The 16816-nt window shown below is 38.0% G+C and overlaps 1 long non-coding RNA gene across 5 annotated transcripts in view; it reads left to right on the top strand.

Moving 5' to 3' along the window:
• Positions 1 to 16816, top strand: part of LOC144375051 (uncharacterized) — a 428255-nt gene that overhangs the window by 298934 nt on the left and 112505 nt on the right. For all 5 annotated transcript variants that reach the window (XR_013434386.1, XR_013434385.1, XR_013434383.1 and 2 more), the window contains one exon: positions 6349 to 6422. This is a non-coding gene — a long non-coding RNA (uncharacterized LOC144375051). The remainder of the gene's footprint in view (positions 1 to 6348; positions 6423 to 16816) is intronic.

The raw sequence follows: 16816 nt of genomic DNA, 5'->3' as shown, positions 1-16816 counted from the left end.
AAGAGCTACTAAAGTCATGCAAACCTCTCCCAGTGAATATTTCCCCAAGCCATGAATGTGCAAGGTGTACTTTTTTGAATAGAAGCTCAGCCCAGGCTCCTAATGCTCTAGGATACTTCCTCTGTGCAGTTATTACAGTAACCCATCTACCTCTCAACAGCAGACCTACTTTCTGAGAATCAAGTATCCTTCTGTCACTTCTAAAAGTAGATTTTGCTTGGAAGTCTTGAAAGAGCCTGAGATGCAAAGCTGGAGTTTGTTATACACATGTGTTTTGTGGCCAGTGCGTTTCTCCCTGTCTGACATGGTGTGGAGGGAATCCCATTTACCTGATTAGATGCTGGGAAGAGTCTATGAAAAGAGCCACTTCTTGACACTCTGTGTACATGAGAAAATGTTCTCAATAGAAAATCCTAGACACTGAGTTTTTCAAAGTAGTTATATCCGAGGCAGCATGGTGATAAATGATAAATGCTCTTTAATTAATTTCCACCACTCTTGGACTTTATGCAAATTAAACCTGAATTCTTATTTGCATAGCCCCACTCCATAGTTTCATGAAAGCTGTACCTCTGTATGAAGTGGAGAAAGAATTCTGTCATTTAATGTATTTCAGAACACTAAAAACATTTATCTTCCTCTAAGAACTTTTTAAAAGGTATGATAGTAGGGAGGATAACATGGTTATAATCTAGAGCACTATGAAAAGGTGTTTCTATACAGATGTTTATTCCATAAACATGATAGGGAATAAAATTTGTACTTCCAGTCATTCACCAATGTTTTATATGTAACTGAGTAAGTCTGTTACATATAATTTTATATGTAACTGGGCCATCTTGGACTTTGATGCTCTTGCTTCTTAAATGACAATATAGAAAATAGATGATGGTCTACAGATCCCTGAAAGCTAGAAGAGTACCTTTAATATAGCAGGTACTCAACTATTAAGTCTATTGTTTTGACCTGAACTTAATTCATCTTTAATTGCCTGTGATTGGTTGCTTATTTGTGACAGAATAATTTTAGGCAAAACTTTTAGTTTTGCATAGTTGTGCATAGATGGCTGTATTCTACTCTATTGCTTTCTGCTTTTCTGCTTTACTTAGTCCTACAGGCTCTACTGCACTCTGGGCTCACTTGACTTCTGATCCATTCCAGATGTAGAACTATAGACAGAGCCACGATCTTGAGCCCAGAGACATTTTAGCACATATGGATCTTACATATTAATGGGATTCACTGTGATATTTCCAATTGGACCCGCAGCAGCACTGATCATGTCCTTTTATTCATCCTCTGCCCTCACCCAGGACTCTTTCCAGTCCCTAGTAATCACTATTCTACTTAGGTCAACTTGATTTGTTTTTTTTTCCACATTTTAGAGAACACATGTGGTACTTACTTGTCTTTCTGCATCTAATTTATTTTGCTTGATAGAATGTCCTCCAGTTCCATCCACTTTGCAGCCAATAACAGGATTTCCATTTTCTTTATGGGTTAATAGTACTCCATTGTGTATGTAGGCCATCTTTTCTGTATCCATTCATCTATGGATGGGTACCTGGGCTGATTCCATATCTTAGCTATGGGAACAGTGCTGCAATAAACATGGGCATACTGTTATCTCTTTTGCATGCTGACTTCATTTCTTTGGACACACACCAGGATTGGGATAGCTGGATCAAATGGTAGTTCTAGTTTTTGAGGAGAACATCCCTTGGTGTCCTATAAGGAATTTATACACATTCCACAGCCTGCTGAGAAGAGTTTCCATCATACTACCCACTGTGAGCAAGGATGATCTTAAGACAAACTTGAGAGGAGGGTCTTTCTCCCCATGCCATGCTCAGCAGAGGTAGGAACAAGATCTTCACAGAAAACTTCAGAAAGAATGCATAAGCAAAAGTCTTAAAACTTTACAAAATATCCCTATTTGATATGGGTGGGTAGACTCTATAATATAAAAGTGTCATGTGCAGTCAAAATAACCTTAGAAAATATCCAACTTTTCCCAGAGCTTCCAATGGGGTACAAGTTCAACTTAGCTCCATCCCTGCTACCCTTTTTCCCAACATTAGAAGAAATTATACTTTCTTCAGTTGAATGCCATAGGAGATAATTGGGTTGCATTTATAGGCCATGTTATGGATAAACATGTACATTATTTTAAAATTACAATCATAATAGAACATCACGATGTTCACACTGTGGGAACAAAGCTCACCCTAGGGCTTACACATGTTCAGTGGAATGACAAGGGAAACCAAGTTGGATTTCTCACTTTCTTTTCTTATTGGATATTTGTGCTACAGTCTCATATTATGGAACTCCACTGTAACAAAGCATGTCTGAACCAGCCGTCAACGGGAGGAGAATGTGCCCAGTGAGATTGTGGGGACCCTGAAACTAAGCAGAACCTTCACAATGCTAGAGGTTCCAGAAGCAGGAGAAAGGAATGTTCAGGCAGGAGATATCCGTGATGGGTGTCTTGCACAGGACTGGAGGGAGTGCAGATTTCCTCTTCAGAGGATCCTGGCAATGGGTATTCGGAGCTGTGACACTAGGCCTGGATTTGAGCAGGAGGGTCCCTAACTTCAGAGGATAATGGAGGAGAGAGAGAGAGAGATGTGATGTCATAGAGCATCTTTAAGTGGTTGAGAATCAGGCATTCCTGTGGCAGATTCAGTCTGGCACCAAAGGCACAGCTGAGCTCTGGTGAATGGGCTCCTCCTGCGCCTACTTATCCACTCAACCCACCATCTTCATATAACACTGGAACTTCACAGTGCTACACAGTATGCCTGATGAGATCAGCATAAAAGTGGCGCTGACGGTCAAGGTCTATTTTAATCCTCCCAATTGGTCTCAGAGCTTGGGCCCTGTAGGCAGGCAGGGGTTATACACATCCAAGCCGCCAGCCAACCCTCTTCATTGTGTGTGCTGGGCTTTAGAACAATCCTTTAATCTCACCAACAATCCCTGCAACAAGAAACACTGATTCTCCTTTTATTTAATTAGAGGACTATTTCCTCATGAGTATTGTGCTTGATTTATGAATACTTATTGTTCAAAATATAATTGCATATTCGGCACTGCTCAATGGAAGAGGGACCATTTGGGATTGCACTACTGGCTTTACATTTTTAAAATCCTTTGCTTAAGTGTATATGATTCATTTCATTACTATGCATAATGCCAAAGCATTCCAGCAGGAGCTCTGTGGATGCAGGTTATTTTTAATAGTAGTTAAGTCTCATGGAGAAGACTGTTGCCCAGCCAGCCGAAACACAGTCTGCTGCAAAAGCCTGGAAATTTGAAGGGATACCCAAGACAAGTGTCTCATGATCCGACTGAGGTCTAGTCTCTAGAGGTGTCCACAATCTTCAGACTATAACCCAGAGAAGCAGATTCATTTTGAATGAATGAAACATTAAATCATACTTTCAAGCATTTGTTATTATGCCCTGACAATGAGATGTGTTCCTTTAATATCTTGCTGGCTTCCAGATGCTCAAATTCTAGAGTCATGTTACTAATTGGGAGGAAATTGTGCAGTCCCTGCTGTGGGGTCAGGTCACTCCCATCAGCTCCATTGTGGCATTGGGAAACAGCTCTGAGATTCAGGGATGGGGGAATTCAAGTCAAAGTTGTAGAGTGAGAACTGGAGGTTCAATATCAGCTGATCTTCTTATCATAAGCCCAACATGACTTTCACCATTACCTATGTTAATTCCCTGTTCCCCAATCCTTCAGCCAAAAGAAACAACTTATTCATTCTTCCCTACTCATATTCTGGCTGTCCCACGCCTATGTCTTTGCCTATTTTTTTTTTCTGCTTCATCTCTGTTACTGAGGCAACTGGAACTGACAAAAAACACCCAGGGGGCAAAGAGGTATTTGCTATTGTGATTCACATTTAATTGTCATGAAGTAAGGATATTGGTCACTCCCCAATGAGGTCATCAAATTCTCTTCTCAACCTCAAAGTTCAAATTCACTGTTCCTCTCAGCTAGTCATCAATAAATATTTACATGAGACTTGTTTCATGTTAGCTACAGTTCTAGGCATGGGAGACTTTACAGAAAACAAAAATTAGGGGTCCATCATTCATGAAGGGTCCTAAATATACTTTTTACTATTTCATGCATCCTCTGAGAAATGCATCTGGTTTCCCAACTTGTTTTAGTCAGATTTTTCACTGCTGTGACTGAAGGACCTGACCAGAACAACTATAGAGGAGGAAAAGTTTAAATGAGGTTTCAGGGTTTCAGAGGTCTCAGTCCATAGATAGCTGGCTCCAGTCCTTAGGGATGAAGTGAGGCTGAACATCATGACAAAAGAGTATGGCAGAGGGAAGCAGCTCACATGATGATCAGAAAAGAGAGAGAGAGAAAGAGAGAGAGTGAGAGAGAGACTGACTCCACTTGACAGATACAAATATGTACCCCAAAGCCACACCCCAATGACCCACCTCCTCCAGCCACACCAGGTGATTCATTCACTGATTGGATTAATGCTCTCATAACCATTTCTCCTCTGAATCTCCTTCCATTGCCTCGTGAACTTTTGGAGGATACCTCACATCCAAACCATAACAATTACAGCATTAAAAACACACGAAAAAATAATACAATCAATCCAAAATTACCCACTTAACACCCAGAAACCATATGTAATGTCTCTTCCATTTACAATCTATTTTATAAGGGAAGAAGATGTTTGTAGTATATTGTCCAAAGTTCTAGAACAATAGATAATATTGCTTAACGTTGTCTGTAGGACAACTGGTGACCTTATTGTTTTAATTAAAAAAAGCTTGGTTTGGCTTAAAAATACTGATTGGATTTTAGAATGTTTTTGAATCTTCAATTTTTAAGTAATATTTACTTGTTCTTTTTTTCTTAATGTAACACACATGCAAAAAGCATACAAAACATCTTGTACAGTTCCACGGAGCTGCATGGTGAATCTCCTCAAGCAAAAGCTCCTGCTATCAACACCTGGATCTAGAAAGATAACATGACCCAAACCTCCAGAAGTTCTGCTTGTATTTTCTTATTAATCAAAACACACCAAAATTTTCCCTCTTTAACTTTCTCATTTTTGAGATTTTAGATTTTCCTTTATTAGTTATAGGAAATCATTGCAATGAAAATCAATACCTTTTCATTCCATGAACTTGCCTGACTTTATAATAAACATGAGTTATGCTATTGACCTTGCTCATAATTTTGTAGTTTCATAGAATTAGCCCCCTCCCATCTGTAGGATGGGCAGTTTAGGGACAGTGACACAACACATCCTGCTTACCAGTTACTCCTTTCCTATCATCATGGTCCATGTCAGTGTTTCTGAATTGGGGACAGTTTGCCCCCCAAGAGGACATCTGCCAATAAACCATGATCTAATTTCTATGATGTTAAGTTTTACTTGCTTTTGAATTTCACCTAAGTGGGATTTTTTAAAAACCTCTATTCTTTTATTTCTAGTTTTTCTTTCTCTCAACATAATATGTCTGAGATTCATCCATATTGTGGTGTGTGATTGTACAGTATGTCATTGTGTACCACCATTGGTTTCTCTGTTCTACTATTGATGGTATTTTCTGATTCATTCTAATGCTAGTCATATAAAATGCCTTCTGCATATCTAGTATCTACATAATGATCAGTTTACATGATTTTACTCACATTCTGGCTTCCTGATTAGTTCACCAAGAACTGAGTCTCTTGACTCTGATGAGTATAGTGTGCCTGTTTGTGAAAGTATGGTATGTGTGTGTGTGTGTGTGTGTGTGTGTGTGTGTGTGTGTGTGCGCGCACACACTTTATCCTAGATAAATTTCTTCACCAATCTTTATCTGTAAACAGGGTACCATCTTCATCGCATTAGCATATGCTTCTTAATAATGTCATAGAGTTTTCCTGTGCCACAGTAAGCAATTCAGATGGATATGAAAGTTGCTTCTACCTCAAAGGAGACTCCTCCTGTGGCTTTTAAATTCTGATACTCTCTTTGATAAATCTGGTATTGCCAAGCAGCTGATCACTCATCTTAAGTTTTCATCATCTTTCCACCTACAGATCAGCTTTTCTTCAATGTCTCTTTTCCAGATGAGCGCTCAAATGAAGCAAACAATTGTCAACCTCAGCAGACTAATTATCAAATACAGAATGGTCATTATCCAACAGTGTTTACCAAGTACCACAAAAAAGTGGATTTGTGATATCTGTTGACAAAGACATTGCCATTACCTGTGGCGTCTTGTTCATAATAAAGTACCCTAAGAATTCTGTTCCAACAGTAACTGACTTCTCTGAGCAAGTTTTCTATTTTTAATCTAGGAGCTGAAAAATGTTTAGCTATGGTTCCAGAATGCTCAACAGTGGATTTGTGACCCATGCAGAAGAACTCTAAGGTACATTTTTTATCTCATCCCTGCCTACCAGTCCAGCTGACTGCTGTATGAGCAATTGTCAACCACTGCTTGATTTAAACAAACAAACCTGAACCAAGCCACCAATAAACTTCTAACCCACAGGAACCATTAGAGGTATAAATAATATGTGATTGCTTTTTTAAGGCCACTTCGCTATAAGTAAATTTTTAAACGCAGCATTAGATAACTAACATGAGGAACAATTATTTTATAACCAATAAATTTGGTAACCTGAAGTAAAATGTACAAGTTCCTTAAAATATACAAATAATCATAATTGTCCAAGAAGACACAATAGCTAAATAACATAATACCTATTAAAAGAAACTGAATTTATAACTAAAGTGTTTCTGAAAAGAAATCCCACCCTGTGATGACATGTCCCACTGTCAAATTTCATCAGACTTTTAAAGAAAAATAAAATGTCCTACTTATCCACACAAACTATCTCAGAAAATAGAGACACCAACACTTTCCAAGAAAACCTCACTCAGATACTGCTCTGATTAGAATGATGACATTCTCTATAAGAATCATAGTGAAGCTTCATACCCAAAGCAACAGTATTACAAATTGTGGCCCTGGGGGAGTGATCGAGTCAAGAGAGCTATGCCCTCATGAAGGCTCAAGGGCCACTTGCCACGTTATGGGGACACAGCAACCAGGGATCATCATAGAAGCAGTCAACAGCCCCCACCAGATTTCAAGGCAAGCACCTTGACCTTGGATTTTCCAGTCTCCAGACTGAGAAATAAATTTATATTCCTTATAAATTACCCAGTCTCGAGTATTTTGTTGCAGTAATACCAAAGGGCTACGACAGATATCATCTCCAGAAAAGACATTTCTAAAGAAAAGAAAGGTACAGAATAGTACATTCAAATAGTCCCTTAAAAATTAATGGATTGAATCAATCTATAAATAGAACAGTACATCACAGTCAAGTGAGTTTTTCTCAGGAATGGAAAGTTGGATTAAGTTTAAAAATCAAATAACTGGAAATGTTCTGGATGTAGACAGTGGTCATGATTGCACAATTCAGGGAATATGTTAAAAACCACAGAATTATAGACTTTAAAATGATTCATTTTATGGTATGTGAGTCATATTTCAAAAAATTATTAATAAAATTATGAATTGTTATAAAATATCATTATCACCAAATCAACAGAAGACATTTAGAAGATGAATAAGAACTATTTTTTTAAAAAAAAACTCACAGAAAACACTTAGAAGAACATTTAACCTGATAAGGAAAATCTAAAAAACTACAGACAATATTATACTTGAAGGTGAATGCTAAATTCATTCTCCCTAAGATCAAGAACAAAGAAAGCATATCCATTCTTATATTTCCATGGATGATTGTGTTAGAGATCATATATAAGGCAAGAATAGTAAATGAATGAAGAAATAAACTTGTCTTTATTCACAGACAATACAATGTCCTGGGTACAAAAACCCTAATAAAAGACCGGTGCTTTCTCTCAAAGAGTCCTTCTATAGCTAATAAATGGGTCTTAGCAACTTTTCAGCACACAGTCAATCCATACAGGATTTATTGTAACAAACATACTAATTAATGAACAACGGGAAGTCAGAATTAAAAGTAAAAAAAATTCTATTTACCATAACAGAGACTCCCACTTTCAACTTAGGTGCAATAACAAGTATTTGACCTTCTGCCTAAAACAATAAAAGGACAAAATATATGGAACAAATGTTTTCAAGATATTAGGCATCAGACAAAAGGGGCAGTGATTCCCGAGATATGGAACACAAATGAGGTACAAATGAGATGAACTATACAAATGGTTCATGTCACCGCTATGAGAGTGTCCAGGCTGTGGAGGAAAGGGATCAAGGCAGAGTCTAGTGAACTTTCTGAGTAGAAGAGATGGGGATAAGAGTTCAGACAATCCACAGAGACAAAACTTGAGGACAGTACTGGAGAGGAAATGATGGTACCCAGAGAAAATGTAGAGATTTCTGCCGACCGGCTCCCTGCAAAATATAGGATACCAGTCAGTGCATGCAGGTAAGGAAAGATCTGGCACTCAGGGAAAGAACCACAGAAAATAAGTAAAGGTTGAAGTTCCCAATACCCACACTGGTCTGGAAATGGTGCCAACTTCCCAGCCCATAGATTGTGAAAGCTCGTGATTCCTGGTGCATTAGGTCGACTGTACTAAAGGGACTTGCCTCAGTAGTGTCTGTAGTCTTCCTGCTTAACAAAACTTGAAAGACTTGAAAGGATCACACTGTTTACAAGTAACTTAATTGCATGTTAATACAAAGCTTGAGTACTTAGAAGAATATAAGAAACAAATCAGCTTTAATGAGGTGAATCGAACAATGTCTAGAAGTCAATAAAAAATTACCAGGCACAATATAATGGAACACTATGCAATTATTCTAAGATTCTAGATGAGAAAGACCTCTTTGAAAATAGAGTGATCACCAAGATATACTTCAAAAAAATGCAAAGCTCACAAAAATGTCTATAGCATGTTATGATTTATGCAAGAAAGGACTGTAAGATAATTTTCTTACAAGAAATACAAGATAAGACATTAGGCTTAATTGCCTAATGATAATTCTCTTTTTTCATCATTCTTGAAGAATAAACTTGAGACAAACTAGAAACTAAAAAGATTGATTACCTACAAGGACTTTCGGGAAAGGATTGAGAATAAGGAGAGTTGGGAATAGGGCAGAGAGATATGTCCTTGAAATATCTTGAGATAACTATTATTCTTAGAACCACATCGTTTCCTATTCCTTTTAAAGAACCCAAATGAAACAGATCATTGAAGGCAATCCAGGCACAAGGACAACTCCACATGAAACAGCACCAGAAAATGAACCTGTTACAAAGAAATAATACAGCTATATGAATGTATGGGAATAAAATACCCCAAGTCATAGGAAAACTTTACTTTGCCTGAATACTGAAAGGCTGAGATAAAAATAGCTAATTATAAGAATTCTATTTAGTTAAAAGTTGTTAAAAGAGAGGTAAAGTCTATCAATTCTGAAACTACTTATATTCTGGACTTAAATAAAAAATAAATAAATAGATTGTAAATAATGAGAGCCAGAGTTTCTCAATGTTAGAAAAAGAATTTATAATTTTGGAAAAGGGGAAGCCAAAAGCAATGCATACCCTGGGGTATTAGATTTGAATCAGAGATAGCAATATTAATTCATGAATATTTTTACAATCCTAAAAAATCCCTATTCATCCCCCTTACCTCAAGCTCTGACAACCAACTGAGATTTTTACATTCTCCCCAGGTTTTTCTTTGTGTGACGTGTCTTATAGTTGGAATCACCCAAAATGAAGCCTTTTCAGACTGGCTTCCCTTAAAGCTATGCATTTAAGATTCTTGCCTGTCCTTCCATTGCTGGCTAGCCCATTTCCTTTTAGTGCTGGATCACGTTGTTCTATTGTATAGATGTACCATACTCTATTCATTCACCTAATAAAGGGCATCTTGGTTGCTTCCAAGTTTGACAATTATGAATACTCTGGCTACAAATATTTATGTGCATGTTTTTGTGTGGCTGTGTTTTCAGCTCTCCTAAGGCTATAACAAGTGTCATTGCCGGATTATAGGTAAAAGTGTGCTTAGTTTTGCAAGAAATCAACAGAGTGTCTTCCAAAGTGTCTGTGTTCCACCCAGCCACAAATGACAGTTCTTATTGCTTAACATTCTCATGACATATGATGTTGATATTCCAGAGTTTTTTTCTCCCTGTCTGTTGCCCCAGCTGGCCTCCTGCCTCAGTCTCCCAAATAGTTGGGATTATAGGTGGGCTTCACTGCACCTGGCTATAGCCATTTTAATAGGAGTGTGGTGGTATCTCATTGTTTTAATTTGCGTTTTCCCTATTACATATCATGTGGAATATTTTTTCATATGCTGCTTTGCCATCCATGTATATATTTTTTAGTGAAGTTTCTATTAAGATCTTTGAACCCTTTTTAAAATTGGGTTGTTTTCTTATTGTTCAGTTTTAAGTGTTATTTGTATATTTTGGGGTAACCATTCTTTATCAGATGCACTCTTTGCAAATACTTCCTCTTAATCTGTGATTTGTACTCTCATTCTCTTGACAATGTCTTTCACAGAATGGAAGTCTTTAATGACGTCTGCCTATCGATTATGAATCATGGGTCATGCCTTTATATTATAGCTGAAATGTCATGGGCATTCCTAAGATCTTGTAGGCTGTCTCTGTCCCCAGGAGTTTTATAGTTTTTCATTCTAAATTTAAGTCTGATCTTTTTTTTTCTTTTTTTTTTTTTTCGGTACCAGGGATTGAACCCAGGGGCACTCAACCACCAAGCCACATTCATAGCCCTTTTTTATATTTTATTAGAGATGAGGCCTTGCTGAGTTGCTCAGGGCCTCTCTAAGTTGCTGAGGCTGGGTTTTGAACTCAAAATCCTCCTACCTCAGCCTCCCAAGTCGCTGAAATTACAGGTGTGTGTTTTTGTGAGGGGTTGAAGACTAGACCCTTTTCTCTCTGTTTCTCTCTCTCTCTTTTGCATATGTATATCCAATTGTTCCAACACTATTAGTTGAAAGGACGATTTTCTCCATCATGTTGTCTTTGCTCCTTTGCCAAACCTCAGTTGATTATATTCATGTAGGTTTATTTCTCAGCTATTTTTTTTCTGCTCAACTGTTTGTGCCCCCTTCGTTCCCTGCCCCCTCTATTTTATAATACCACATTGTCTTGATTATGGTAATTTCACAGAAAGCCTTGGAATTGGGTTGAGTCTTTCCCCAGCCTAGTTCTTCTTCATTACTGTGCGGGGTATTTTATATCTTCTGCCTCTCCATATAATAATCTTCAGAGTCAGAATGGCCAAGAAATGGACCCGAAAGCAAACAGGCACATGACCAGCCATTCCAATATGAGTCACTTCTTTTTCTTCAGCAGTGGGAGACTGAGGAGAAAATGGGCTTGTGTGGAAGGTACGAGGTTCCAAATGTTTGTTTTACCTTGACCTTCTTGAGCACGTTAAATAGGATCCAGCTATTTTATTTCAAAACACCCTCCCAGAGTGTTTTATAAAATAATGAAAACATGCCAAGAACTTATCACAGAACCAGTGCCAGGTGAAAACACCAAGTAATTCCTGTGTTTCAAACCTTACCTTGGAGGGTCATTCCATTTTTGAGTCGAAAGCGAAGTAAATCGAAAGAGAGAAGAGAATAAATATTTTAACATCGAAGCATTCTTCTTTGTAAAATTAAATAAAGCAGAGAGACTGATAGAACCACAGCCAAGGCATTTATCTTTTAGAAATGCTGAAGTATCACTAAGCAAATAATAAGCCAGAAAAAGCAAACATTCATTTTCCTGCCATTCTGGGGTGTGATCCTAATTCCTTCAATTTAGCATATTTATGAACTGCCTTGCCCTCTTTCTTTCATTCTCACAATTCTTCTGTCCTTGCAGGAGGCTGTCCTTTCACACACACGTTGTTCTTGCTTAATAAAGTAATAGCCAACACAATCTGCCCTCTCTACAGAGTAATTAGGTTAGCCTGTTGTTATTGATTTTGTTGCTAGGGTCTGAGAAATAGCCAAAGCTCCACTGTGGGAGTGGTGGGAATGGGGGTGGGGTAGGGAAAAGCATGTTCTTATAATTTTCCCATAAACCAGATGTTTTCTTTAACTTTTACATCTTTAAAATATTTTAAGGGGGAAAAAAAGGGATCAGAATGAGTTTAGAATGGCCATGCTTGTCTTCTCAGCATACCACAGAACACACCCAAATAACTGAGTGTCGACAATTCTTGCTTACGGGGGACTTGAGTTTCTGCCACTCCTCTGAGAAGCTCTACTCCTACATGCAACTCAAGTAAAACCTGTTTCCTAAGTAAACTGTCTTATGGCCATCCAGTGATTCTGTTTCAATCACCATTGAAAACACTAAAACATTACCATGAACCACAATAAAAACATTTTAAAAAATCACCCCAAAGGTAGTGGGGTAAAATTTTAAAACTCATTATCTAACAAATTATATGAGTCAAGCATTCAGGTTAAACTCAGCTAGGGCAGTCACTTGAGCTCAATGTTGGGGGGGGGGTTGATTCTCAGAACACAAGCCTCTGGCAGCTTCAGAGTAGTTAACTGACTTCCATGTTATTAGTTTCTCCCATACTGAGTATCCCAAGAGAACCAGAAGAATGACAAATGGCCCTTTATGACCTGGTTTCAGAGGACACGAAAAACCTTACTTCTGCCTTTCTCTATTGCAGTGGTTCTCAACAAAGAGAAATTTTACCCCAACCCCTGCCCAAGAACAGCTGGCAGTGTTTGATAAATCTACTTTAGGTTTGCACAACTGGTAGTTGTGGGTGCTACTTATGCACTGGGTCAAACCTGGGGATGCTTCTAAATATTCAACAAGAAGATTTCCCCCAACAGAGAATGTCATGACCCAATATATCAATACTGCTAAGGATGAGAATCCTGGTCACATTGGTAGGGATAGTCATACCTGCCAGATTTAAGAAAAAGAACCATGGATCATAATTCTTGATGGGAGGACAACTAAGAAAAAAAAAAAAGAATTGGCAGCCATTTTTAGAAAACTGTCCCAAAGTCCAAAATTTACTTTTTTTTTTTTCTAATTTAAGGGCCAGATCTTCCATTAATTCAGCTCCTAGGAGATACATTTTAAAATTGAGAGAGTGGGGGAAAAAAAACTGTAATTGTTTTGAAACCAGGAATCTCTACATAAGATTTAGAAAGTGCCTGGGAACCAACTTTGCCTATGATTTATATAAAAGACTCAGAAGTAGTGCTCGGCTCAAGTCACACAGCTAGGCAGGAAAGTCTAAGCCCAGATATCCATTCAAAATCTGAAGTGCTCACACTGTGATTGGCTGTGCATCCTTGGGTTTCAATCTCTTTTTTTATTCATTATTATCCAGTTCCAGAATGAGTGCTATTTTTAGAACTTTGTGTGGTAATATTAAATATAGTTTTCAAAATGACTTGCCTGGAATTCAGGGCACAGTCATAAGTCTCCAAGTTAAAGGAACAGAAATGAGCATCATTGAGATAATGGGGGACGTGCCCTAGGCCTGAAGGAGGTGTCTCCCCATCCTTCAGCCAGCTATGCAGCTGTGGAGTTTTTGTTACTGTCTCTTCCTTGCTGAGCAGCATCTGTCTGCACAAGAAACTCTCTCCAGATAGTCCCCAGAACCAGGGAACAGGTGGAGGAGTAGCCGTAGGAGGCGGGCACTGTCATTGAGCAAGGTGATGGGTTTTGTAAAATAAACATTAGAACTTTAAAATAGCTAATAGTTCTGGCACCTTTCCTTTTTAGTTGTTTCCATGAACCCGTTTTTAAAGATCTCTATTTTCGTTCCTTTATTTGTTCTAACAGTCTTTCCTACCATCTTCAGACAATGCATCTGAGTTCTTCTTCCCATTCTCTAGTTTTAAAAGAGGGAAATGACCTGGTACCACTCACATATCCATCAGCTGTATCTGGAGCAGCCTTGACTTCCCAAGTATTGAACTGAGGACTGAAAGGTATAACCATGAGCAAGACAGATGGAAAGTCACTGACAGACTCATGAGGTGGTCCGCCCCCACATGGTCCAGTGGAAGACAAGAATGTAAGACGACATGAATTATAGATGAGGGGAAAATATGACTATGCCTGGAGAATCCAGAAGGCTTCATGGAGTCAGTAACTTCTGTGTTAGTCAGCATTCCATTACTATAACAAGTACCTGAGATCATCAACTTCTTTTGGCTTAGGGTTTCAGAGGTTCCATTTTATGGTCAGTGGACCCCATTACTTTCGGGCCTGTTGCAACATAGCAAATCATGACCAATGTGTATGTTGGAACAAAATTGCTCACTTGATGTCCAGGAGGTGACAGAGAGAAAGGAGAGAGGAAAAGACTGGAATCCAAAAATCCCTTTTGAGGGATTCCCCCAATTGAGGAATTAGGGCATTCCCCCAATACCTAGACCTCCTACTAAGTCCCATATCGTAAAGACACTAGGATCTCTCAATAGTGCCAAATTGCGGGCCAAACCTTCAACACATAGACCTTGGAGGGACATTTATCGTCCAACTTAGAGCAACATCTAAAATGAGAGTGGGAGTTAGATGCATAAGTAGATGAACTGAGGAGGGAGAGGGTTTTCCCAAGCCAAGAAAGCAGAATGAATGAAGTCTCCATTTTAGGTTCAACCACGCTGGTTCTTTGATTTCTTTTGCATTGCTTGTAAATGGATTTAAGATGGTAGCAACAAATTCTTAAATCTTTGTACAATAGTGGCAAGGAATTTGAAATGAGCCACTGGATATTAGCTCTGTAAATCCTATTTTTCTGCTTGTGGCTTTGTGCTACTTCAATATTAGATTTTTTTTTTTTTTACTTGTGTTGGGCTATTTATATAATGCCAGTGGTGGGGGGGGGCGGGGAGTACATTTTAGCCAATGCTGTATTTTACTTAAGATAAACCTGATGCCCTCTGATGCTCTAAGAGATGCCTTTGACCTAGTCTCCTGACATATATCTCATGCTATAAACAGTCTTAGTGCCCATCACTTCTAATAGCAAAATGGCCACAAAGCTGCTTTAATTATCATGTCTGGATAACCCATCGAGTAGCACATTTGTAAGCAATTTCAACAATGGCAAGATTGGTAATTATCCTCACTTTTAAAACTCTGCCTAATTGAACTGGGCTTTGTTTCCCTGCATACTTCAGTCACTTCCACACAGAAAGAAAAGATTCTCTAACCCTTTGCTGTCCTTAATAAAATGCACCAAACTGCCCTGTTTGTCATTCCATTTCTACATAGTCAGCTCTCTGAACTGGAGGACGTCGATGCTCTGTGGGTCATAAGAAAAGAAGGAAAGCTGAAAATGAAGATTAAAGTTTCACTTTAAAAATAATATTCAGCATTTTCCAAAAAGACAGCTTTTCTCTCTTCACCCCAGCAAGTGGCATGAAAATCAGCAACTGCCCAGATGGAAACATCCCTCTTCTGTTACCTCACTGAAGGTCCAGAGCTTTTCCAATGATTGGAGCCAAGTACTCTACCCAGTGCTATTGCTTTACACCCCTTTCCAGGGTCTCACAGATCACAGCCTTTGATACCTGCCCACAGCCAAACCCACTGCCATATCTCACTCTGACCCTAATTTTTATTTTTATCTTCCTGACTTCTGAGCTCGTTATTTGCTGCTGTTTTTGTTTTTACCTCCAATTTTCAACTTGGTATAATTAAATTATTGTTCCAGATTTAAAGTATCCTCAAATGTGGGGTTCTCGATCCTAAGCCACATGGCCATAGGCTGGTTATTTGTCCCCCAGGATTTCTGTTCTTAATGCTGTCCCCCACAGGGTAGATATGTGTCATACAGATCCAGTAGAAATTTGTCTGGAATCAATATAATATGCTTGTATAGATTACAGACCATAGCTTCAAGCACACCTGGACTTTTTACATCAGCTCCATAAATTACCAGAGATAGACAGACACAAGTTTAGATACAATCCTTTAGCATTAATTTCCTCCTAAAATGTTGATATTAATAGTAAATATCTCATGTACTTATTAAGAACTAAATAAGAAAAGCAGAAGATGATTAGCCTGTGGGCAAATTGTTGTTGACATTGTTATCATTATTAATAGTGCTGTATTAAAATAATAAACTACAATAAAGAACTTTGAAAATTATCTTTTTTTAAAAAATCATCTCCACACTGTTTATCACCAGCCTTCTTTGGAGGACAAATGCATTAGAAACAAATACGTTGATTTGACGTGTTCATAGAGAAATAGTGAAGTCATTTCAAACTGGGAAAATAATCCAAGGTGCTGACACAGTTATGACCATGAAATATTTATATTATTTAGTACCTGTTTTAGGTGTTTGGCAAAAATTTCATTGATACCAGCAGAAAGGGAATCATTTGATATGAAATTCAATTCTGGTTGTCTACTTCAAAACCACCAACTTTGCCCAAGCAGAATCTTGAGCTTCAATTACTCAGGATAAACTAAGAATTTGTTAAACATAGATTCCCAGAATCTTTCCCCAGAGGTACAGATGCATAATGAGCTAGAAATCTGCATTTTTAAGAAATAATTATATCATTTTTGTGATGCTCTGTACATTTTAAATGTGAGAACAATGATTCTAAATATGAAAGGTTAGTAAAAATCTGTAATAATCATTTTTAATAATCAAACTTTACAATTGAATTGTCATCTTATTAATTGCTAACGTCTATTTTGTTCTTATCCAAGTAGATAAAAGCAGTGAAAGTGTTGACCTATGACAGAAAGAATTTTGTTGCTTCCTGACA

This window comes from Ictidomys tridecemlineatus, chromosome 2 (assembly GCF_052094955.1).
Source record: "Ictidomys tridecemlineatus isolate mIctTri1 chromosome 2, mIctTri1.hap1, whole genome shotgun sequence".
NCBI classification, from domain to species: domain Eukaryota; kingdom Metazoa; phylum Chordata; class Mammalia; order Rodentia; family Sciuridae; genus Ictidomys; species Ictidomys tridecemlineatus.
This window is presented reverse-complemented; position numbering and strand designations above follow the sequence as displayed.